Source organism: Molothrus aeneus, chromosome 3 (assembly GCF_037042795.1).
Source record: "Molothrus aeneus isolate 106 chromosome 3, BPBGC_Maene_1.0, whole genome shotgun sequence".
NCBI lineage: Eukaryota > Metazoa > Chordata > Aves > Passeriformes > Icteridae > Molothrus > Molothrus aeneus.
The window spans coordinates 44085064-44112172 of NC_089648.1; positions in this window are offsets into that span (position 1 = coordinate 44085064).

A 27109-nucleotide genomic window follows, 5' to 3' on the forward strand; every position below is an offset into this window, starting at 1 on the left:
TAAAAATACTGAAGATAATTTAAACCCTTAAACAACAAGCTATAAATAGATTTTGCAGATGTCATTATTTTTCAATGCTGGCAGTGACACTGTTTCTCTTTTCTTTTTGCATGTCTTTCCTTTCTCTCTTCTTTCTGTTTTCTTTTTAGAGGTAGTATTTCTTCTGTCATTTTTTATCTTCAGTATGCACCATGCAAAATAGGAGAAAATCTAATTAACTAAATATTGAAAAAGATTGCTCAAGGGAGAAAAAAAATAACTCATTATCCCTACAAAGAAATCATAAAGTCCCAAAGATTTTGTTAAGTAAAAGCAAATATTGCAAAGAAGGCATCCAAAACAATGCAACACTGTTCCTCAGTATTCACCTAATGCCAGTCACCTGCATTGCCAATCACATTTATCTTTATAGTAGTATTTCTTTTTTATTTTTCATAAATAGTAATTTTTTTGATAAATACTATTTGCTTTAGATCATATTATATATTCTATAAAAGTTACATATATATATATATATTTGAATTTATAGTCTCATTTTTACAGTTTTGAAGAACAGAGAAAGCAGGTCTGATGTCTGGCTTAGCAGATTAGATAACTTGGGACTTGAACCATGTCTTGATTTCTTAGTTCTTCTGATATATGTATCGAAGACTCAGTTGGTGAAAGCTTAGTGAAACATTTTGCCATAGCAATGAAAGATAGGTTGTTGGTTTTGACCTTCAGATCTATAGCACCAGCAAATATGGCAGAACTGTCACATTTCTTTCTAATTTCTTGTAAACAAAGTTTCATAAGTTAGATCTGTGAAAGTTGTTTTTCTTTTTTTTTTTTTTTAATTTTAGGTCTTATTTCAGATCTTTCTTAAAAAAAAGCCCAGCAGCGAGAATAGGCTTTTTGAAAAAAAAAAAAAAAACAAAACAAAACCAAAAGAGCTCTGTAATTTTCCAGCTTACTTTCTGTTTTGTTTGTTGTCATACAGGTTTTTTATAACAAGTTAGAAGCAACATTATTTGTATAAAACCAAACATTTGTAATGAAAGTCACGGGTAAGGGTGAGAGATCTGTACAGTTTTGCAGCCTCTTACCCATCATTGACACAAGCAGATGTCACAGAGACCAGTGCTGGAGTTTCTCCCCGTCCAAAATGGGAGTAAGAATCTAGAACAAACATTCTAAGACAGGTCCAAAGTCTAAGTACAGACTTATTTCTTTCATAATTCTTCCCCTGTCAAGAGTTCATTGTGTAACACGATGTTCAAGTTTTTGGACATTCAAGGTCACAGAAAAGCCTGCAAAAAAGTCCAAGGCTTTATCCTGCTTCTGGTATTATGGTATGTTTTGGCAACCTTTGCAAAGGCTGGGTGGATCAAATAAGTCTAAACATGAGTAAAATAGGTCAAGAAGTAGAAAAAAAGCCTTAAATAATTTTTACAGAATTTATATGTGTGTCTTTTCTAGGTGTGTATGTTTAAGAATAAACTGAATTAGTGGCAAAAGTCCTTGGGAAGTGTATCATAAAATCCATGGTTGAAAGATTTCTACCAAGTGTTAGAGGCTTTAGATGCATATATTTTGAAAGCTGGGAATGAAAATGGTGATTAAGCTTTACTTAGCCTCAGTGCCTTCCAGGCTTATCCCAGTTTCAGGTGGATTGCTGCCCAGGAGGAAGAAGGGGAAGTTGGTTATTTTGGAGTGATTCAGCTAAAAGCTGAATTCAGGTAAAAGCCTGTTTGGTTATCGGCTGGTGGCAGAGGTACTGTTAGATGCCTACTGAAGGCACTGAATTGTCAGTGCAGACACAGGCTTAGCTGGGCTGGGGTGGGCAGAGCAAGTCCAGTGCTCTCTGGAAATCTGGCATTTACCACCAGTTCTTTTCCATGGTGTAGCTGCTCACATTTCTGCTCAGGAGATCACGCTAAAATGGGAGCCTGCATACAGTTTATCACTTAGTCCAAATAAATGAGTCATATCCCTAGGTTCTGTGTGCTCTCTGCTTTACCTTGCTTTGGATCCGTCCTTGAAGCATTCCCAATTTCCCAAAAAGCCCTTAGGAAAGCCTGGTGAAGACAGATCCCCTTGGCTTTGCCTCAAGACAGAAACAGTGTGCTGCAGTCTTAGCTGGTGAAAACAACCTATTTTTTTTTTTTTTAACCCAGGGTTTACTTTTAGAAAGTGATTTTGCTGTCTCTTCTCCATCCTCTGAGTCTGCTAAGGGTCTCTTTAATTTTTTTCCTCTTTTCCAAACTGGGCATTTTTCTGTTCAAGCAAATCATAACCCAGCTGAGTTGAAAGAAAAAGCAATTTATAGGCTTGAAAGTGTAATTCTCTCCAGTCTCTCAGGTGCTCGCAAAACAGCCAGGAGGTACAGTGGGACATGTGGTGGAATAGAAAATGGTCTAATAAATTTAGTTGTGATTACTAAAAAGAAATCCTGTGCTTATGCCTGCAGAGGCATTTTGTTTTCAGAGATAGTTCTTTATTTAAAAAAAAGGAGACATTTTCTTTGTCTGAAAGAATAGGATTTACCCAAGTAAGAGGATTTGCTAAAGACTATGTTAATTTATTTGTTTTCACTCAGTGGTGTCATTGTATTGCCTGCCATATTTGCATATTTCTGTTGCATACCTTTCAGGGGATTTTGCACAAATTAAGGGGGAGCTATGTGCATGTTTTTATTTTGGAAGTTCTGGGAATGAGAACACTGTATAAATGGGAATTCATTAGAATACAAGTGGATATTGTTATTATATTCTGCAGTAAGAACTCATCAAACTGGTGCTGCCCACCTGTAATTCTTCTCAGTTAAGGCTGAGACTGCAGAATGAACAAGAACTGGATTTAGCATATCATTAAAAATGAGCTGGGGTAGGGATTTGTGGCCCTGCTTCATTCCACTCATTCAAAACCAAACAACTTCCTCCCTCAAATCTTTATGCAGAAACCCACAAAATATAGAAATAAAAGCAAGGTTCTAACTTTTAATCTTTTGTGTAGCATATGCTGTAAATGTAGCTCTAACTCTGCAGGACTCTGCCCCTGGAGTAATTTTTGAGTTCAGGGAACGATGAGTTTCCCAGCAGTAAGGTGAGGCACTCCAGCCATATGGGGCTGGGGTATACTCAGAGATCTTCAGTCTTGAGTGTTTTACTTCTGATTTTTTTTTATTCAGGAGAAAATGTGCTCTCTCTTGCATGATTGTTTTCCCCAAGTACCCAGGTTATTGAGGAGAAATTCACGGTAGGAGCTCTGAATACTTTCAATGTACCCCTGGAGTTACCTGAAGCTCTCCAGCAACTGTAGGAAAAACCAGGAGACACCAGAGAGGTAGTGAGAAATTCTTGGCTTTTCTTTGTTCTCCCATCTTGTACTGCATGCCCAGGGGATCACCTCCATGTCTGAATATCATTAAATTTCTGTTTACCTGTTGTAATAAATTATAGGTTCCAACCTCTTCCAAGTCAAGAAAGATATTTGGCTTCTGATCATTACCTCAGATTTCTGCAAAACAAGGTGCCATATAAATTACAGCATAAAAAGAAAGGAGAAAATGAGTCCCACAGCACTGAGAAATACCTGTTAAATATGTGTAATTTTTCAGGGTTTGTTATTTTGGTTTTTTTTTGGGGGGGGGGGGAGGGATGTTGTATTTTTTGGGGGGTTTTTTGGGTTGGTTTGGGAGTTTTTTTGTTTGTGTTTTTGGTGGTGGATTTTTGTCATTGTTTTGGGATTTTTTTTAAACTTTGCCTCTGTAACTTGCTGTGTGGTAATGACTATAGTTCATATGATGCCTTTAATTCATGCAAAATCCATCCCAATGAGCAGTGCTGAAATGCTTATTCCAATTTAAGACCACTATTGGTTGCTACTTTCTACCAGTGGTAAAAGTAATTTTCTGTGCACAGGAACACATAAAATTTCTTCTATCAAGTTTCTTTATTTCTTCTCCCCATCTGAAAGAATCATGATGCTAGGGAGGAGGTGATGCCTCATCTCACTTTGCAGCCTCAAGAACTGTCCACTTGTGGAACCACAGCCAGCAGCAGCCCCTACCTCAGCCTCTGAATCTCTGCTTCCATAAGGCATTGCAGTCACTGAGGGCTTGACTCACATGCTGTGGATATGAATACCATCTTCCTTGAGTGTATGGGAGGGGAATGGCTATCTATGACAAAATAACTTTTGAATATGGAAGACAAAGCATGGTGCCTCACCTGGTCCTGTTCTGTTTTCAGTTAATTGTCATGATTTTTTAATTTCTGGTCATAAATGCTAAATTCTATCATAGATAACATGAAAACAAGGTATCAGTGAGTCAGAGAGGAGATAAAATAGTTTCTGAATTTACAAGGGTTTATTCTCTCCCTGCTATTAGTCACTATGGTTTTTTGGTGTCTTAGTATGGAGTCATTGGTCTGTTCTGACACTGCTATTTTGATTTGATTCCCATTTTGAGCAGAAGATTAATTTAATATATAGAAAGCTCTGTCTATTATGTTGTGGCTAATAGCAGAGCTTCCTTTGTTTTGTGAGTGGCCATACAATTGGTAGACAGAAGTATCCTTAACTGAGCTTATATTTTGAATACAAATAGGGAGAAAAAAAAATCTGCCATCTGGTGAGCAGACATTTACCCTATCTGTAATTGACAGTTAGGTAATGGATTTGGATCAGAATATTTTAATTCTGTACATTCCAATCAGTCTTCAGGCTGGTCATATGATGTGTAGCACAGGAGAGAAAGCTGGACCATCTTCCCACACCAGACAAAGAAATACCATTGAAGCAGAAAATTATGTCTCTAGAAACATAATTTTCTAGGTAAGAATTTAACTAGTTGTTAAACAATGAAGTGGCAGTAAATACGACATTAGTTTATTCTTTTAAATACAAAGAGGCTTAACTACCCTTCTCTATATAAATCAGGGACAATCTTTTGGTATGTAACTGCTTGGGATGGAGGAGGTTGAAATCCACCCAAACTTGAAATCTGACTAAAGTACTTTCTCACGACTGTTTTATTTCATGTGTAGGTGCTTATTGTATCCAGGTCAAAACACTGCAGCCATTTTCTGACTTGCCTCCCTCCTCTCCCTAATACACTCCTATATTTCTGTGCTATCAAAGCACTCTGCAGTGAGGAAACTCTTCCACAGATAAGGTCCTGTGCATATACAAGGAGGCAACTAGGGCTGGGAAGGAATGGGGTCAGAGAGTGTAAGGATGCTGAGATAGTATCTGCATCCTCAGAGGAGCTTTATTCCAAATGTACATTAAAGGGCAGAAAATATTTATGGTTTTGTTGATCCTTGAGAAAAATCTGGCATGGTAATGCTGTAAAAGCTTTTTAAAGTGGCAATAAATAATAATTATTTTAAATAAGCCTTGGAGTCATAAAAATCCCTCATTGGCCACCTGAAATCTTCTCTATTACCATTATTTCAGTATAAATAGTAGTGCTTTTCTTAGACCAAAATATATCATACAAATGAGTGCTTTGATCCAAGTCCCCTTATTTTCCAAAAGGGTAATGAGTGATACATTATTTATTGTAAGACTCCGGTTAATCCCAGTTTTTCCCGGTTTCTGAAGAGAAGTTAGGGGCAATCTCCAATTTTTTAGCTGCAGATGTTTATAAGTACAAGGAAATACTGGTGCAATCAATGACAGAATGTGTATCGGGTTTTTTAAATCAGACCTTTTTTTTAGAAGTAGAGACTGTGTAACAGTTCAAAGCAGAACAGAGTTGTCCATGAAAGGACAGGGTGTCTGTTCCTCTGTAGCAGCATGATTGATACTGAATAGTGTGGAAAACAGTTACCAGAGAGCAAAGCCCTTCAAGGCTTAAAGCTTTGATAACCAGGAGCAAAACTGTAACTCTTATATGTACATATACACTGCAGCACACTCCAGCCTCAGAAGCACTATCACTGTCAAGATTTTTATCAATATTTATTAAAATACCTCTATATTTATATATTTAGATGTGGTAGCATCAGGTCACAGCTACTCCTATCATTAGTGGTGGCTGTAGTTGGTCAACAACTGTATAAAAGGGTGCATGTATTAGAGCAAGTATTACAGTGACCTGGTGGGCATTTCTAGTTGGGTAGAGCATAAGGGCTTGTTGTGATCTGACTGGTGCAAGGTGCCTCTACATCCTTTTTCCCCATCTTTGTTAACCTCCTCCTAGGTCTGAGATAACTTCTGGACAAAAGTACCACCTTTACCTTTATCACAAGTTGCCATTGTGGTGGCTTAACTTACAGTTCAAATTTCAAGCCATATTTGGGGGGGTGAGCTTCAGTGGTGGACACAGCTGCACTCTGTCCCATAATTTGGGGTGATCTTTGTTTCACTGGTGCTATGCACACAAGCAGTTGCTTCTTTACACAGTTTGCCATGGGGGAATTTTTGTAAGGATGCATTACACAGTTTGTACTAACCAGATCTCTGCCAGGCCAACAGTTAGTGCCATCCTGTTGCTCCATTCTGTGCTTGTCCTATTGCAAAGTTCTTCTGGCCTTAAGAGAATTTGAGATGGGCAGCTGCGCTCTTTAAATCCTTGCAGGACTGTGTCTCCATGTAGAAAGAAAAGATAACAGCAAACTTTGAGTCATATGCTGGCTGCCAGCACAAACACTTTCAGCATTCAGTTTTCAGATCTCCTGTTTTCTTTTGGCACCTCAGTGCATGAAAAGCTTCCAGGAGCTTCTCAGTCCTTAAGATCGATTTCCCTAGGAACATTCTTGACAAATGAAATCCCTAGCATGCTGCCTATCCATGTGACTGTCAGTCAGTATGGGGAAACAGAGTGAAACACATGCTAAATTGCACCATAATTTTCCAGGCAAAGCTAAATGTTATAATGTATTTTTTCCCAAAATATTTATGTATGCATTACAGCATTCACAGAACTGCAAAGCATCAGTGGTTGGCCAACTGAATGTATCATATTACTACCCACATCACACTTCAAAATGACAACTTTAGCCACCAGTATGAAGTTTGCCTACTTTAGACTTTTGTTAAGAAACAGCAAATTTGTTATTAGAAAAACTGTTATTCATCCCAGAATGGACATACCTGGAATAGAGCACAGAACCCATTCTTTGCCCTTGAAACCAACCAAAATGTTTTGACTGTACCTATATCTTTGAAGCATTCAAAACAGAAGGGCTGTATCCAGATAACCTAGTGGAAATGGTGCCTGACTCATCAGAAACCCCAGATTGTCTTCCAGTGGTTATGCAGTGATTATGTACCAAGATGCCGACAGTAATGAACTTGCCCATTTAGATGTAAGAGCTGTATTCAGTTTTCTAGATTAATACAGCCTGAGAATCATATCTGAGTATAAAAGCACTTGTGTGCTGTCATGTGAAAGAGTGACTGCTGTGGTCTATACATTTTTTTCTAGTTGAACTGTTCCCACAAAGGACAGAATAGTTTCCCAGGCTCATTTCTGGTTGCCAGATCCTGCTGGCTAGACTACTACAACAGGCATTATTGTCTTTCTCTACAGTCCTTTAGACAATGATTGGGTAGAGGGACTCTCAACCCATTTCTCTGAGAGTTTTTGGGGTTCTTGGTAGCTTCTGTGATCTTGGTCTTGCAGGACTGCAGCACCTCAAATCACAAAAGCTTGGCCAACAGGGCATCTTGAATGAATTTAACACCCACTATTGGCTCCTGAGCTCTGATTCATTGAAGCTGTGACTCACCAGCACATCAGTAGGACAGGGATGATCAGTTTATTGTGTGTTACTGAGGTGCTTGTTCTTCCAGACACCTTTAGACAGCTTCTCTTTCAACTTCTGTGGCTCTTTTCTGACTGTTGGTCATCCTGGATGATCTGGAAGATAAACTGCAGGCTTCCTTCCCAGCTGGCAACATCTGGGAGATACTCTATCCTGAATATCCAGGTATTCAGCTATCTAAGTCTAGACAGATGAATTTCAGGATGTGTGCTTACTTCTGCTTTCTGGGGATCCAGCTTAGTGATGTATAACCACAATGAAGAGTACCTGGTCTCCTTATCCCTCCCTGCTACTTCCTTTCTGATCACCAAGAAAGGCACCACATTTCTTGTATCTCAGAATTGTCTTCAACCAAGCCCCTGCCCAGGGCTGACCTGAACTTCAGTTTCCTCTTGCCTAGTGGCTTTAAAACACAGAGGCTGCTCCATACCTTCCAGTAGCTACACCTTCAGCCTTTTCTGACTTGACTCCTCTCTTCTTGCAGCCTCCTCTCTTCTTGCGTTCCACATTGCTCACATTTATCTACAACATTGTTAGCTCCCTGCTTTCCCAGTTAAGAACTTTGGCCCGATCTTCCCTCTCCATGTGCCATTCTTCTTTGTTCATCTTTTGTCCATTCTTTTTTTGCCCATCACACCTCACAAGCATCTTGTTTTTGCTAGGAGATCATTATTGGCTCTGTTTTATCTGCTAAATGAACAGTGCCAGGGTAAAGGCAGAGGGACAGAATTAGGCTGCCTGCACTGTTAAACTGTTCAAAAGTCCCATGCACAGCCATGGTGCATAAGCAGTCTTCCAGGTAACTCCTGGAATAGTTTGAGAATTAATATAGGAAAAACTATTAATTCTGGGCAGTTTGGATATGGCGATCTTATTTCCAGGACAAATTTACCATTCCAGGGTGGATATGGTCATACTGTGCCACCTGGTCTCAGGACCAGAGAAAGGGCTCAGGACGTCTGTGGAGTGCTTCAGGGTTCTGAAGGTCTTAAAGAGTGGTAGATTTCTGCTGCAGAAAGCTAAAGTGCATAGTAAGAAGTAATTGAGATGTGTAATAAAAATTGTCATTGTAACATATTTTCTCTTGGGACTCCAACTCCCACTGTGTTACTTAATTACTTCTGCTTAACATCCCTGCTCTAAACAAGCTCTTGGTTCCCCCGAGATTATTTCAGTCACCTTTGCCAAAGTTTAATGGTCCAGGCAGTGATTATACTTTTGTTATTTAGTAATTATTCTGTAAAGAAAATGAGTCTCCAGACTTTAAAAATGCATACACATCTGCCTACAAGTTACCTTTTCATGAATAAAGGAAGGATACTTTTCCAAAAGATTCACCGGTGCCATACTTGAAATACTGCTGTTATAATCTCTTCTCAGACAGCCTCAGATTTGCCTTTTCCATGTGCAATTTAATTTATATATTTCACACAGATGCTTTATTTGTCAAATCTGTTTTTGCACATAAGGTATTATTGAATTAAAATTTTGCCTATGAAAGAATGGCTAGATAACTAAGCCTCATGAGAATAAGCCTTCAGAATGAAAACTTCAACACCATATTAATATATAGGAAAGCATCTGAGTGGCAAATTTTGTTACAACCTATTATGGAATTCAGCCATTTCTCTTTTGGTCATCACTGATTTGCATTAAAAATGTCCTTACAAACACTTGAGTGTCAGACACTGCAGAGACCACAGGACTGTAAATACCTAGTGTTTTCCAGAGGGCCTTTGGTTTCAGAGAAATGTGAATGATTGGGTAGAGTTGTCCTTTGGTGGCTAAGCTGTCGAGTCATTTACTGCTAAGGACAGAACACTGGGCTGGGATTCAGGAAACTTGGATTTATTTCCAAATCTGTGTCAGCCTGATGGATCACTCTGGGCAGTCACTCCACCTTCTGTGCTTTATTTTCTCCTCTGGAAAAGCAAGGCTGACCCCGAAACCTATCGATGAGAAGTGGAATATAATAAATGGCCACTTTTATTACTACTCAGAATATGTTACATAATCCTTTTTATTTTTAATTTTTTGGGATAGATGAGGAATTTCGCATCTCTTTAACAAAGTAAATGTGATGCCATAATGAGAACAGCCAGTTTTCTTCTGTTCCTTTTTCTGCTTTAAACAAAGCCTGTGCCTTTGAAACAAGCCTATGGAATCAATCCTTCATTAGCACGGGTTATTTTATGTATGAAAATTTGTAACAATTACTATTTTATTACAGATTTCACTTACTTGTTGGTACTTTTCCACTCTCTTCAGTCATCTACCTTAGAAGTAGTACTTATACCTAAAGACTGCTTACTGTATTCAAAAAGAAAGTACTTTACTTCTGTAGCTTAATTAGTGCTATAGATAGTATAAGTTGAAAGGTTATTGATCACTGAAAATGATTTACACTTCTATGGAGAGGAAGGGTGAGATGAATCTGGGAAGTCTGTTGCAGTCTGGGCTCTCTGTATGGTTCATCTTCCTCTTCCTTCTGAGGCTGCAGAAGTGGAAGACAAACTGAACTCTGGATTGTTACTGCTGATCTGAGTTGTGTAAACAATCTGGCAGATATTGCCACTTTCTCATCTCCTCACAGCATCATAGGGCTGTTTCCCTTGGAAAAGACCCTTAAAGTCATCAGTTACAACTACTGACCCAGAATTGACAAGTCTAGCACTGAGCCATGTCCCCAAGTTCCACACCTATACATCTTTTAAATACCTCCAGAGATGATGATTCAGCCACTTCCCTGAGCAGCCTGTTTCAAAGCCTGACAACTCTTTTGGTGAAGAAAATTTTCCTAATATCCAATCTAAACCTCCTCCAGTGCAACTTGGGGGCAAGGGACTCTGTCAACCAGTTTCCTACACAGGCCAAAGTGTGCCCTACAGAAGTGAACAGTTCAGCTAACTCTTCTTACTTTTCCAAGAATCTCTTACCATTTCATAGTAGCTGTGCCCAAGACAGCCTCCAATTGTCCCATCACCTGCCAGTCCTTCTCTGTCACAAGCAACAGATCCGGTGGGACACCTTCCCTAGTTGTCTCCCTCACTAGCTGTCTCAGGATATTGTCTTTCACACATTCCAGGAATGCCCTAGACTGTTTCCTCTCTGTTTTGTGCTATTTCCAGCACACATCTGGTAAGTTTCCCAATGAGAAAAAGGAGTGGCAATTGTGGGACTTATTGCAGCTTTTTAGAGAGCATTTCATCTGCCTGTTCACCTGGTTGGGAGGTCTATAACAGACTCTTAACGTGACATCTGCCTTATTGGCCTACCTTTCTGAACGTCATCATCCTCATCATAAACCTCTAGCTTTCTAACATACAAGGCTAACCGACCACTTCTTCCTTGCATGTTGCTTCTGGAGTGTTTATAGTCATTCATTGCAGAACCCTTAGGGTCTGGATCCTTCAGAGGATCTGTCCCAAAACCTGAAGGGCATCTTTTTACGTGGAATGGATGTGCAGATCTTTTGTGATTACTCACAGATGGGAACTGGAAGAGAGGAGAGAATATATTTTTCATGCCCTGGTTCTAACCCATAAAAACTTTTAGGCTCAGGAGAGGAATGTCTCTCATCCAAAAGGCAAAAGTTGAAAGTTGTTTGTAGTTTCGAAATGCATTTTTTTTCTCTCCCACTTAGGATCTTTTTACTTTATCATCATCACCTTACCCTAGAATGTTTTCTTTCTTAGCCAGCAGCAAATCCTTATGGCTTAGGCCACGTAATGATTGATGGAATTTTTCAGAGAAATGTGAGAAGTGCAGGCATTTGTGTGTTTCCTGTGTTTTTCTGTTTTCCAGATCAGTGTAGGTTCTGCACTGCTCTGAGAGATACAGCTGAGTTTGCCATGGGAAAATCCAAAGCCACATTTTGGCTTTGTGTGCTGAGATACAAGTTGCTGGAGTGCAGATTTTGGTGTGTGTTAGAGTGGTGTCTAGGGGCCCTTGTTACTGACCCAGGTGCTGTTGTAGTAGGTGTTGCAGAGACTCAGCTCTTTTTGTCACCTGTCTCCTCTCTGGCAGCTGTGTAGCATCATACAAAACCTTTCCTTCCCTGTGCCAGGCTGAGTGTGTAGGTGGGTGAAGCTTGTTTGGTACCATGCAGGGCTACAGAGGGATCAGCAGAGCCTTGGAACTTCATGGTTGTTTCCCATGCATGTGATGTCTGGTTCTGAGTCAGGACCCTTCTGAGAGAGTAGGATAGGAGTTCAAATATGTGTCCTTCTACCTCCTGTTTCCTCCTGGCTGTGTCTAAGTAGCTGTGGATTCATCCTTGCCAGCTGAGAAGGCAATGTCTATGTTCTTCCAGGCATGAACTCACAATTCCTGAATCCTCAGGGCACTCACAGAAGTATTTATATCTTCCAGTAGTTCCTTTACACCCAGGGAATGGCTTAAAGGTATGCTTGTGCTTAAATGATCTGCTATCCATTTAAAGTTCCATAACAGTAGTAAGTTGCAATTACTCAGGAACAAGACAAACAAACAAACAAACAAACAAAAAGGACTTTGGAACTCCTTAATAATTTGTGAAAGTCATGTGGTTAGTTGGAAATGTTGGTTATGTTGTGGGTTTTGAAAGAACAAATAATATGGTAGATAAGGAATAAAGTCTCTTCCCATGGAGGAAATCTGAGGAAAGAAATCTTGGAAACTACTGATCCAAGACTGGCTGCCTGGGCCTTGTCTCATTGTGAAGACACGGATACGAGCTACAGCAGTGACAGAAGAGAGTGCATTTGCCTCAGGTGCTGGCTTCAGGACATTGGCTATTTCCCGTAACAGATTGATCCAGATTTTTCTCAAGATCTGCACATTAGTTATTCATGGGAGATAGCTCCATTCCAGTTGGAATAAGCACCACAGGAAATCTTGTAACCTTCCAACAACATACTGCAAGTGACTAGTTGAGAAAAACAAACCAAACCAAAGCCACATGAAAAACCAAACTTATATGAAAAGATGTATTTGAAAATTCTGTATTTAACTATATTTTTGTGATATCTAGCAACTTGCTCTCTCCCTCTCTTTAACCTTGTTAACATATCTATCAAAAGACACTGAAGACCCTATTGATTGCTCCTTCTAGCACAGTTGTCCACGAAAACAAGACAATCAAGCAGCCTTTAACTCAAACCACTCAAGTTCAAATGAGATGTCTATTGCAGCATATGAGAAAAAAATAAAAAAAGGAAGACTTTAGTCTTCCTTGACTAATATTTTTACTCTAATAGCTCTGGAAAATTCTACAGGGAGGTATATGTTTCCATAGCATAGCAAAGACATCAGGCAGTACATATTAGAGCAGATGAAGCATGTTTCGGTGAGTCAGAAGCCAGCTGACATGAAATAAATTCAGTCTGAGGCTAAAGAAAAGGTTTGGCCCTGTTATTGGAGAGTGAAGGTTATTATTATTATTATCATTTTATCTAAGGCCTTTTAAGAACTCAATATATTGTGAGTCACTTTCCCTATTTTGAGTTATTTTCCATTTTCATAGTACCTCCCTTCCTGATATTAGCAAAGCGAGTTCCTAAGTACTGTGAGAAAGGCTGTGCTCCTAATGATAACACTCGTGATGTTTTCAGAGTTGGAAACTTAATGAGGAAACTTGTTATGCAGATTCAGAAGGATCAGATAAGCTTCCACTTCAATGGGATCAAAAGTGGAGTCACATTTTAAGAAAGCATTCAATATGTGTTTTCAGATTTTTGAGTCTATTTTAGGCACACATTTAGAAGTTCAGCTGAGATGAATCATGCTGGGGTGCTCTGCCAGTCTACATCTGCTTAATACCTGCTGCTGCAAAGTTCTCCCAGTGCTCTTTAGATAATAATTCAGCTCACAAAAAACACTTGGGACTAACTCAGTAGAATGGCTTAAATGATAATATATATAAAGGTGACTTGTAATGTCTGCAGACAAAGAAATCTGTTTCTTACATGGTGTGAAGTAGTTAGAGGGTATATAGGCAAACAAGAGAGATAAAAGGGATGCATTGCCTAGAAACATATTTGAGAAATAAAATTAATGGAATTTTGTAGAATTCACAATTCAGGACTTATTTAATCAAGAATGATGTTTAATCAAGTAGTGATGGGTACACCTAATGAAGAGGGACTTCAAAACTATCTAACAATTTTGGTATAGCTTTTACTTTATGATAGTCCACATGACATGAACAATGTACCGCATTCTACTTCCTTTATTTTTCTGCTTTGGTTGTTGGTTTTTTTTCTTTTTTTTTTCTTTTTTTTTCTTTTCCCATTACATATAAGTGACTGTTTCAGCAGTTTTAGAATCAGAACAGGTAGCATTTGCCTGCAACAGAGTACAGATTTTCCCCTTTAGTGCTTTAGACTGAATACTTTCAATTCTTCTAGCCATTAATTTCCTCTGTTAATGGGCTTTGCAGCAGGTGGACAAGTCTATTATTTAGTGAATATGTTTGATTAGCAGCTAAAAAATTTCTGTCATTTTCTTAATACTCATGATGTCTGCTTTCAATACAATATATATATCCTTAAGTCATCTTTCACTATATATGCCAGACTTCCAGCTTTTTGTGGCAGCCTATTTGTTTGCCCAGTAATCTAATTTATGATGGATACAAAGGAATCCAGGGTTGATAGCAAGATGGGTGCCCTGATTTATTGGAGTGTTCTGACTACTTGCATCTGTGTAGGCCTTCCATGGGCAGCAAATCCAAAACTCCACATGGTTCACGAAGTTTGGCTGCATACCCCTGAAGGTACTCTTTAGTTCTGGTAGTTTGTGATAACTGTGTAATTGTATGTATTAATAATAACATTTGTTATATAATAAGCTTTGCTTCATGAGCTGTTATTTATGACTGCGTAGAGTTGTGATAATTCTATGGGGCTTTCATTGTAATTTTTATCAATTGTAGCTTCCTGAGGCTAGCAGATGTTTTGATGCCATATCTTACTTGTGAACACACTTTATATTAGTTCCTGCTTTCATTCAGGGCTTCACATTCCAGTGCTTTTACTGAAGCAAAGTTCATGTATGCTATTGTGTTGCAGTTGTACCGGGTAAATTTTCACCTGACTGACACACCAGAAGAAAACACACAGAAAAGAAATTGAAACTGTTCGCCTTTTAATAGCGACTATGGAATTCTTCCTCCTTTCTGAAAGTACTTTGTGGCCACCTCATGAAAGGTACTATCTGTGTGACAGCAATAGGCAGTAAGTTATATAAGGAGCAGTTGATACGTGCTTTGAAATTCTTGAGACATTTTTACAATCAGTTGTGCACCCAGTTCTTCAAAAGTGTTAAAGACAGAGGGAAGCATAATAATCCTTTGTAATTCTCATGTAACAAATGCAATGTTCTGTACATTATCAAATATATGCTGAAGACTAAGAACAGAATAAACCTAAAGGGAGGGATCAGAGAGGGGGCATGGGCATGTGCCTCAAGTGGCTTTTGAAGCTCTTTGTTTGGAGCTCTTGGAGAGGAAGGGGTGTTTGAGGCAGGGCTGGGGATAGGGTTGTAGGTGCTTGGAAAAGTGGGGAGCCCTTGGCTCTGGCTGTCCCTTCATCGTAAGAAGGCAGAAATTGTGGTGATTATTCACAAAAAGGAGGAACCTGCACTTTGCATCCCCTTCACATGCTGCTTTCTGGTACACCCATGACCTTTCCAGCCATAACAAATCCAACCTGTGACCATCCCAGCACCTCCTACTGTGTTTTGCCCCAATATATTTTATAGTGTTGTAATTTTTCCTCTCCACCAATGGACCCTGATCTGCTGGTTTAATATTGGACAGAACCTAAAGTGAGATGCAGGGTTATTTAAATCAAAGCAAGCTTCCCTGATGCTCAGGAAGGTGTGTTGGAGCCCAGAGCCAGTTGAGCTGGTTTTACTTATCTTTTTGAAATAATTGAGAAGCTAATCACACCGAAAAGCACATGTGCGGCTGCCTTACTGCTAAAAATATTCAGGAGGTTGGGAAGACATTCAATATAGGAATGTATCTTCTCTTGTGGAACTTACAGAGTTATTTCCATAAATATATAATAATTTACCGTAATGGTAACACAACACCTTGGGGAAATGACAGTACACATACATTAGTCCTGCTACCTTGACTGGGCATGTCTAAGGGGAGTAGCTGAGGAATACAACCCAGTCAGTGGAAGATCAGAGGTATTGGTATGAATCAATAGTTTTTTATAATGTAAAGTCATCAGATTGCATTTTACTGTTAATGAAACATGTACAGATATGTTTGATAGAGTAATAGAAACCAAAATTTCAATTCAGGTCCATTTTAAAAATTGCCATATACTTCTTGTGTTGTTCTAATTTTATTGCTGTGCCGTACTTTTGTCTTTTTATCACATAGATTATTTATTATTCTACACCCACTGTAGTCTAAAAAGAGACAAAGAATACTGAATCTATGCAAAAATTCTCTCCTTTTTTATTTTTCTACCAGAAAAGCTGGCAATAACTTCAAGAATATTCATCATTTTGTAACTTCTTTTGTAATCTAAAATGTCATCCAAAATTGTTTATTTTCAGAAGCATGAGGGATTTGGAGAAAAATTCTGTTATTTTCTTCTCTCAAGTGTAAGAAATTGCAAAGTGAAACATAAAAAAGAGTTGTTTTTGTTCAGTATAAAAGTTAACTGCTGCAAGTGTCTTAACTACCTGGCAACGCATGTTTCTATAATCTAGAAATTAAAATGTAGAAGTAGTTTTAGAAATTTCATTAAAAATAACATTTTTTAAACAAACAATTTTTTTAAAGTAACACATATGTATTACTGTAGGCAGGAAATGACAGGGAGAAAGAATTTGTACCAGAGGAAGTTAAAAGACCTGGGCCATATATGTAGTTCTGTTATTAACAAGTGACGATTAAGTTTTATTGCAATGTCTCCAGCTGAAAAAACAGGAATATCAAATACACGCATAATTTGAAGAGCTTCAAGAGTACAAATAGCAGTGCCTAAATGATTAAATGATGTTGATATTACAATGCATCTTACAATGTGTGTTCTAGGGTGGGAACAAACAGTGAAATTCTCCTTCCATATTTCATTTGTTAAAGCCAGATCTAACAGTGGACCAATATTGTGAAAAGACAGGTCTGATCTAGAAACCCAAGTTTTTAGTTAATGTGTTATTAGTTCCCCAAGGTGTTTTGAGACATCTACTTTCCTTCTGACCCAGTGTGAAAACTGGCACATAGACCTAATTTTTCATTCCCACAGAAAGCTAAATTTGTAAGGTGAATCACCTGATTGAGGAGCAAGTAATTGTTTATTAGAAGCTCTGAATGTTTCTTGAGATAGAGCTCGGTGCTTCATATTAATTTAAATGCATTTACCCATGAAAGTATCTACAGTCCTTCTGCCTGTCAGAATGGACTGGAAAATACCTTTTCCCTTTTCAAGCTCAATAATGTTCCATGGGAAGTGTTAGAAACTTCCTGTGATTTCAGTTTTCTCCAGTGGGAAGGATTTGCTGAACCTGGTGAAAGGAGAAACTCAGAAACCGCCACAGCAGCACATTATGATGATGAACAAACATGACACCAAGTTGTCTGTGTCTATAGAGAGGTGAGGTAGTACAGAAATATGCACCAAAGATGGTAGTGGACAGTACAGGAGAAATTAAAATAGAACAAAAAAAGAAAAAAAAATCCAGCTACTTTTTATTAAGTCAAAAAACCCCTACCTAGAGTAGTTGAAGCTTTCAAGTGCAGCTTGGAGTTTGGGGACTGACTGGTGGTTTTGAAGATTTCTTTCTGACTGTAGTAGGTGCCTTCAGATTTAAGTCTTCCCTTTGTTTTTGCTCACAACACAGGAAATGACTGGTATGTTCAGAGGCAAAATAACAATAGTCATTAAAATGGTGAAAAAATAGAACTGTGCTCTAAAAATATGGTTAATGGAAGTGAATGAGCTCTTTATCACAGAGGCCAGATTTTTCTAGCACATTGCTTGTACAAACACTTCTGTACGAAGTTGAATGCCTGACTCGCATTGCTTTTTCATTGCACTTTTTAAGATGTCAAATGGGAAAAATAAAGGGAAATTTTGAAATACGTTATTCTTTAAATGTATAGCAGGGTTCTACTGCCCATAATGAAATTGAATGTCCAAATAAAGGTAGGAAGAAATTAAAGATTGTTACTCTATCTCCTAAAGACATAAAATTAAACTGCTGTTTTACTAAAGTTTAGGCCTTTACACTGAGAAAATAAAAAGGCCTGTTTTGTTCCAAAAATTTTGAATTGGTTAGCTAATTGAAAATGCTTAAATTAAATGGTATTTGCTAGCAATTCCCAGGGTGTAGTTTGGGAGTGCATTCTTCCCTGTGAGCTGAACTGCTCAGGGGACTATACAGCCAAGAACATAATGAAGAATTCCCTCCTGAATAATGTTGTGCTGTATGCTCTAAGATGAGCATAAAAATGGAGAGAATTTGATGAGGTGGGTTGCACTTCAAGTCCTGAAAACCATTGCAATTTAACAGACTCAAAATAAAATCCTGTGCATCTGCCCTAGACTGAATTGGAAGTTTTCTTTTGCTCAGCATTTTTGAAATGAAAATTTTCAGCATATTTGAAACAAAAGTATTGGAATTTTTTATTGTATGCAAACATTTGATATTCTAGATCCTGTCTATGCAAACAGCAAGTGCTGAAATACAGATCTCCTGGACTGGACATTTGAAATTTGGTTGATGTTAGGTTGGCAAGTAGTCTGAGATTCAGTGATCCTAAAGGGGGAGTAAAATGTCTGCTGAAATATGTGTTTATTTATACTTTTCACTGTTGTACAGGGCAAAGGAGTCTGTATTCCTCTGTAAAAGGCTTTGCTAGCTAAATGATGGGGCTAAATGAGCATTTCTTTAGGCCCTTCCACAGAAGGGCAAAAAAGCCAAGTTTTCAATATCAACAATTAGACTGGCACTGAATATTCCCTGTGATATGAAGGACTTCCCTCAGATTTCTCCTTTGGGTCAACTCTGAGTGGACAAAGTAATTTCAAAAATGAAGAATTGAAGCCAGCATCTGAATTAAGTGACTCAGTAACTCCTGTTGGCTACAGTCACTGTGCACTTGCCTTGTTAGAATACCATGGGATGTGCATTTCAATATGTTCTGTGTAACCACATAGTGCAATAGAGATGAACTCTAGTGAACACTCACTAAATGCTGAAACAAGCAGAGCCAACGAATGCTGAGTATTGACAGAGTCACAGGCACTACAGGAACCAAGATTATGGCAAACATTTTCTTGCTTCTATAAACTGGAACAATTAAACTGTCAAGAAAACTATCCTTGTTTAAATTGTTCTCAGTAGCACCACTGTATGTTTCAGTAACTTGATTTGTGTTCCATATAACCAAGAAGGAGAGTTCTGATTTATGTGTTGAAAACATATTAATCAAATGATGCTTTTTCTGCAAACTTAGCTGCTTCCAATGCATTCTCAGCTTCTTCAGTCTCAAGTTATGCACTGAGCATAAGACCATAATTTCAATTTCAAAGTTATGATAATTTGTATCAGTTTAGTACTTTGATCCCCTATATTCCATAATCAGAGAAAAAACCCACAGATTTATGGAATTATTTTCTTTCACATCTCCTCAATTTCTCATTGCTGAATTTGTAATTGACTCATAAGCCAGTCTGAATTAAATTAAGTGTAATTACTGAGTCCTACCTCTACATCTGCAGCTCAGAGATTGCTTTAAGGGAACATTCTGCTGGTTTTTTTCAGTGTAAATCTACCAGATGCATCATCATCTCTAAATCCCCCTGTTTCTTCAGACACATGAGCAAAAGGAATTGGGAGTACTTTGATATGCGATATGTGGCCCTTAAGCCCCCCGGTTCTCCACTATAAGACATGTGCAGCCATCTACAGTGTTCACCAGGAAAATTATTGGAACTTTCTATAACTGACTTAGAAAGAACTGTCCAAAATAAGCAGAAGGAATCATCCTGTTTTGGTAAATACAAACTTCCAATGCAATAACTTATTCATTGGGGATAATTACTTTCTTTTTTTCTTCTATGAGTATAAAAAATGCTGTAACCAGAAGCTGAATCTTGGATACAGGCTGAAGTAATTTTTTTTTATTTTTTTATGATATGTTCACCATAAAAAAAATAAAAAAAAGACTATAAAAAAGATTAGACACCATAAATCTCTGCCAAGCACTTTTGTCATGAGATATATATTCAGTCATTCACTATTTGGAAAGTTTCAGAACAGACTTGATGCTATCTTATTTAGTTAAAATATGGCATAAGGCAGACCTGGATTCATTTTACATTGGAAAAATATTCCACAGACTCAGAGAATTTCCACAGATTCAGAGACCTTACCATGAGGTAGACTTAGCCAAATATTCAACCTATATGGACCTTCTCCAAGCTTCATCCTAATTATTTGGTTTATAATTATCAATATTGAAAGTTTAAATATTTGACTCCAACTCAAATTTTAAAACTAAAATGAAAATAAGAATAATAACTGAATTTAAAAATATGAGGTACTGAAAATGCACTTACCTTTTTTTTGTTATTGGATCTTAGATATTCAAGGACTCAAATCAGTTTTTTACAGGTTTTTGCCCTGTGTTACCATGGTAGGTTGTCATACTCTATGCTGTAGAGTTTTACCTACGCCTCTTTGTGAGCTGGGCTGCACTTGCAAGCATTTACAGAATTTGTATCCTAGTATAAAAACTAGGCTACATTTAAATTACAGTATCATTTGGACTGGCCAAGAGTACCCTATCAAATGATTGCCTTTAAGCCAACAAGATTTGTACAATGAGACTGTTAAAATCTACAGCAAACAAAAGGCTTCATGGCCTTTCTTTAATGGATGAGCTATTCAGCAGAACCATTTATTTGGGTAAAGAGTCTGGCCCTGGTGAGCTTCCAAGCTTCATAATTGCAATATTTACTATGATACACCAGTAGGCAAAGCTAGTGAAAAACAAAATTACATCAAAGGAGAACATTTAAACTAGAAGGCGGGCTTTGTATTAGAAGTTACTTTCATTTCCTTTTGCGTAATAATTCTTTTGTGATAGTTTTGTACTGAGACAGCCCAATGCACTAAACTCTATGAACTGTAGAAGCTGCACAAATGTTATCACTTGACAAAAAGTAATTCCCAGAGAAAGTCCCATGACAAGATAATTCACATTTCTACTGTTTTGAGCCATTTTACTAAAAGGGCATTTCATATTAAAGATTCACTTTAGTCTTAATCATGTTCAAAAAGCATTTTTTCAAAGCTAAACAGATAAATGTTTAATGAACACAAAATAAGAAAAATAAATTTGCTACTTTATAACACAATGAAGACAGATTATGTTTAGATTTTTGTTGATTCTTCTATTTTTTCTGCTAATCTCAGAACTGCTTTCTCTCTGATGAAAAGGCTATCACAAAGTGTTAAAACAGCATGCCAGAAACAAGCAGCAGGAAGTGAAGCTACCCTAATTCTACTATCCCTAACCTGCCAAAAACATCAAAAGATACTGCAAAAAAAAAAAGGAGGAATGTTTGTTTTTTTTTTTATTTTTTTAAAACTGTCACAATTGTGTTTTTTGTCAGAAATGCAAGCCAGATTTTGGAAAGCTTAGAAGGTATGTGATAGAATATAGTTTGGAATAAATACAGCACATTCAGGAACTGTGTTCACACAGACAGGGATGATAAGAAAATGTTTCCTCATTTTCAGAAAGGTTAAACAACTAAATTTTACTGAATGCCAATGGCTAATCATATAAAAGAGAAAGCCCAGATTTATTTCACTCTTAAGGCAATATGGCAAAATTTCTTTTGGACACATGGCTATGAAAACACATCATGGGCAAAATAACTTCAGATTAAATAGATGCCAGTGCATTTCTTGAAGATTTTATTGTGTCCGGATTTTCTTTTTTTTCTAACAGATGCATGTTGAAAATTTGCACTGTTGTCAGTAGCTCATGGAAGCAGCTATCTCTGGAGGCAGTCATATATCAGCTCATACTTGGGCTGTTCCTATTAAAGGCTGGGTTTTTGCAGTGTTTAATGACAAAAGAAAGGTCACACAAACATAAATATGAATAAAAATAATAAGAATAGGTTTTGTAGGCATAGGATTTTTTTGTATTTAATAACATTTACACAAAGGCTGCACTACCTCATTTAGTACCTCTGGTGAAAGGTTGTGAAGAACTGTTTCCTCTTTTCTGGGTTGCATTTTCTTCACAGATATTTGAAATTTTGGATTTATCAGTAACATTTTAGAAGAAGTAAACTTATCTGAACAGCTTGTTTTCTGGGAATACTGTACTACAGATCTAGATACCACCATAACAATCTCTTCTTTCAAATGCAAGATCACACAGGAGCTGTGTTGAAAGGCTCAATAAGAAGTTTATTAATTTGTCTTTATCAAAATAATGACTGAGATATAATTCATCACTAAATCTCTCTATTGAATACTAGATGTAAAAGGGTTTTAACTGGAAAGCAGTCTAAAGCACCCACAAGTAAGGACTGTCTGGTCTGGTCTTAACCTGGTGAAGTGTGTCCAATAATTTATCTGGCTTGGGATTCAATCTCTGTGAGCAGGATCAGTATTGCAACACTCAGTGATTATTTGCAAATAGTTGGGGTAATCATAATATTTACATAAAGTTTTTTGGTTGCTCTCTGAACACTGAAATTCTTGCACAGGCTTTATTTTATCCTCTTCATGAGAATCCCACCTCGCCTGACACTTCTAGCCTGTCTCAGGAAAGCAAATACTTAAAGATTTTTGAAGATGCGCTGTGCTCTGGATTGCCTTTCTTGTGCATCCACAAACAGTGTTTTACATGATGATCAAGAGGAAAAGTGATCAAAGACATCTTTACACATACCAAATCTGAGCACATTTGAGCAAACTGAGATTCCCAGCATGCTCCTTCTGATAGGAGAGACAGCATGAAAGACCAAGCGTGATGTATATCTTTCTAAGATGCATAAACACTGGGATGTGAAACTTGCTAAGTTATTGAAACTTGATTAGGTGATTGGGATAGGTGTTGGGTACATATAACTAAAGGGAAGAAACTTAAAAGAATTTTGTGATATTTTGTTGTAATAAATACATTCTGTATCACTTAATATATTTCATGAAATGTCTGTGATTCTGAGTATAGACCACTGGATTAAGGTTGACAGCAATAAGAAATATTCATTGTTTTGTTGAAAAATGTGTCTGATATAGGGGAAAAGGTGCACCAGGCAGCTTTAAAGTAAAGAAATGGGATTCTTCATAGAAAGCAGTCTCATTTTCTTAGGGGTTTTTTATTGGCAATTTATGTAATTTAAATTTTCATTTTCTTTTATTTATGTTTGATTTTCACAGTAATATTAATTGTGAAAACAATTCCTCCCTCTGTAGATTTGCAGAAAATATAACAGAGGTAGGATCTAAAAAGACTCTTGGAATGCAGGAAGTGCCACTCGCCTCCTCTATGAGTATGTTGATGGTGCCCAGAAAGGATAAATGAGAAAAAAAGGAGCTAATTGCACTTGCTGGTCATAGCAGCCAGATGGCCAGATGTCTGAGGCACTGTTTGCTGTGGACAGTTAATTTGAGTCGGTGATGTGCTGTGCTAGATCTGGGTAGGATTCAAGAGTCTTATTCCCCTAGGGAAAAAGGATCTCTGATCCTATCTCTTCTGTGTGTGCCAGGGTCCAGTAGAGGAAGAGCTGTGCCTGAGCATTGATGTGGTCTGGTACCCTAAGCAAAAATGGTAAAGAAATAATGATTTTGAGCAGTAGTTTATCAGAAACTTGATGGAGGCATGCCCACAATATCATGAGACCCCTGAGCTAAGAAAGACATCTTCCCTGTGAGAAAGCGTGTTTGTTCTGCTTCCCATCTGGTAGTGTTTGAATGGTAAGTGTCCCCAAACTTAGCTCCTGGGTTTAAAAGCACAGTTTATTTAATGTGGAAACAGTGCAAGCAAATCTTACCGTTTTCAGTTATGCTTGGGCTCCTTCACAATTTGTGTCTTTTCTGTGCAGAGCCAGGGCTGGATCCAGCTGCTCCATGGACAAGCCATTGTATGGCTGGCAGCAAAGCCACACTGGAGCATCCTGGTTCTCCCAGCAGGCTGTGTGTTTCTCTGTTTCAGTAAGTTTAAGATCTTTAAATATTTACTTGGCTTTTGTTTTGCTAATAGAAAATGGTGAAGCAGTTTGTTTCAAAGAGGCAAAGAATGCATACAGATGTTTGCCAGATCTTTATGCTTCAGAAATACAGTCAGGCTATAGAGACCTTGATATTCTTGACCCCAGTAACTGAAAAATGCTTCAGCTTTTTAGTCTTTGTTCATTATATTAATGTCAAATGTGTCTTCAGTAATCACACTACTATGTGGCAGATGGGGGAATTCAGACATATGGAGTTCAACGATTTCTTCAGTGAAGAAAAGAGTTTTCCTGGTGCAGATGCCATAAAAGACTAAAAAGTACCACAGCACATGCAGAATTATTATGTTCTGTATTTATGACTGAGTTAGTCTTGGCAAATAGAAAATAATACCTTACTGGGAGCAGACCAAGTCCTGGGATCAGATTCATTGGTATGCTCTGGCTGCTCAGGGCTCCATCAGAGAGCCCAGCTGGTTTGTCAGAGCAACAAGACAGTCAGGAGTTACAAGAGAAACTGGGCCAGCTTGGGGGCTTCTATGATTATTATTTTTTAAAATAAAATTAAAAAAAACAAACATTGTCAAGCATCACAAAGGCGATATTAGCTCTGTAGTTAATTTGATATGATAGACTGACTGTTCAGAGGCTGCTACCGTTACTTAAAAGCAAACTACTCTTGAATATAATTGCTGCAGCAAGTGTCCTGCCACTAGCCATGTGCAGGAATGTCCTTCACCATTTCTCTGCAAGCAACCAGGAACCTGATGTAGAGCCAGGATTTTCATCCTGGATTTGGTTAGGTATTTTCAGGCCACAATTCCTGCCCTTTCCGTGCTGTGTGAGCAAGTTCCCCTGGCATAGGGCAATTCAGATACCAAAGTGCTGTGCCAGTCCCTGAAATTCTGATTTAATGGGTACTGAAAATGAGGCTGTAAGGCTGGGAAAGGGTTAGCTGCTTTGAAAGTACTGATCTCTGTGACACATTGAGGCAAATGTGTCACCTCAATCACAGCTTCAGTCTCCTGCACCCTTTCCACTTTAAAGGTAATTTGTGATTATTTGTGGTTATTTACAACTGATTATATAAATGAAAACTTCTGGCAATATTATTGTTTTTGTTCTTGCCTTAAGTTTTCTCTTCAGAAATCTCTATTGCCTTACCTACCAGTAGAAATTCTTGTGTGCTTGCTTCAGTTTGCTCCAATTCAAATGACTTCACTTGCAGACATGCTGTGTTTGACTGCTTAAAGCAACCTAAGTAATTTTGACAAAAATAAATTATGGACTGATTGCCTCGGAGAGGTTGGCCAGCAGATGTGACTGAGAAGTGTCTTCCAAATGAGGTCAGTCAAAACCTTTAGCATCTTTATCCAGCATATGGGCCAGAGGACTGTGTGTGTGTGCTCATCAAGCCTTCTGGTCATCTGCCCTGTGCCAGCTGCTGGCCTCTGCTAGGGATTTAAAGCCCTGCTGAAACAGAAATAAAGGCAAACAATCTGGTTTCATTCATCATGCAAAAATCTTCCTGCAATTATTTTGCAAATTATCATCTCTTTGAATATTAACCTATCTCCACGCAGGGAAGACCAACAAAGACAATATTGCCAAATTTTGCAGAAAAAATACCATGGATGGTAACTGCATTAGGTCTAGGTGAGCAGAAGAGCCAAGAACTACTGTAAAGCAAATCCCCTGAACAGAAACTTTAGATGACAGTATTACTCAGAGAAGTATTGTCTCTTCTGTGTCAGATACCTGAGTAACAGAAAAGATTTTATGATTTTTTTCCAGTTAGTTGGATTCTTTTGTTTAGTTCTTAGATTTACAGGAAGTACATGCTTAAAAGCCCCACTTTTTCTATGCCTGAAAGATTCATAGCCCCAATTCTATGATGTACTCAGTACCATCCTGGTTAGCTGAGTCCTACCAGGGACATTGAGGAAGTAGTCACACTCTTAAAACTGGCCCTGTAAAGCTGGAAAATAGAGAAAATCTGGTTATGTCATAGTTGACACTAGGATAATATGTCTAGTTGACACTAGATAAGATACTGCTATGGGTTGCTATTTTTATAGGCATGCAGACAAGAGTATGAAAACCCTTGTTTTATTTTTTGTTTTGTTCTTGCTGATTAGTGAAAGCAGAGGGTGAGATGACCTAGTGATGCTTGAGATCGGATCAGTAATTGAGACAAATTCCAGACATGAAAGGACTGCCTGATGCTTAGAAATCATTAAAGGCTGAAAATTACTCTCTGTGAGAGAGGGCTGCAATGAAACAGTTCTTTGGAAAATAAACAAAAACTTTAGAAATTGCTTTCAGAAATTCTGATGTAAGGTTGATTGTGCAGCTGCTGGGTTTGTAAACACTTAAGTTGCATGCCAACAGGCAGCAAAGGGCAACTGATCTTGCTTCTAATTCTGTGATGATCAGCGACTCATTAATTGGCTTTGTAAAATTAAAATGTGGTGCTTATTTTTACTAAGCAGAATGGAGTTACTGCTGATATTACTGTGTAATGTATGCAAATAAACAAACGTTACCTTTTGTGGAATACAATTTGTGAATGATTTTTTGGCATTTTTTGACTCATTATCCTAATACCAGTGTATGCAAAAAGTCATGCCTAAGAGGGGTCCATTTGTTTTGCGTTTTGCTTTCTGTTTTCTTTTGTTTTTTCCATAGTTTCCATAGAGTGAGGGCTTTACACTAAATCCTGATAAAAATGAGTTTTGTAGTGTGTTTGTTCTTTGATGCATTTCAAAGAAATATCACCAGGAACATTTTACTTGGTGAGCAGCTTATGAGATCTCCTGCAAAAGTGTTGCAGTTCTCAAGAGAGCTGATTAAAAGGGAGGCATCACTCTCTTTTAGAAATAGAAGAGAGCAGTTGATATACTGCAGGACCTAATGTTATAGGGCATTACTTCCTCTTTCCTGCTGCAGGTTTTTACTTAGTTCCCTTAATAGCTCATGTAGCAAAAACACTTGCCAACTTATGGTAGGTTTTACTGAACCGGGAGACCTTGGAATTAGTCTGTGTTGGCTGAAAACAGGGCTGGTAAGCTGTGATGGCCAAGCTGACCATCTGGTTGGTGGCCACCTGGCTTTCACACTGTCAGGAATAGTGTTGTGCCTGTC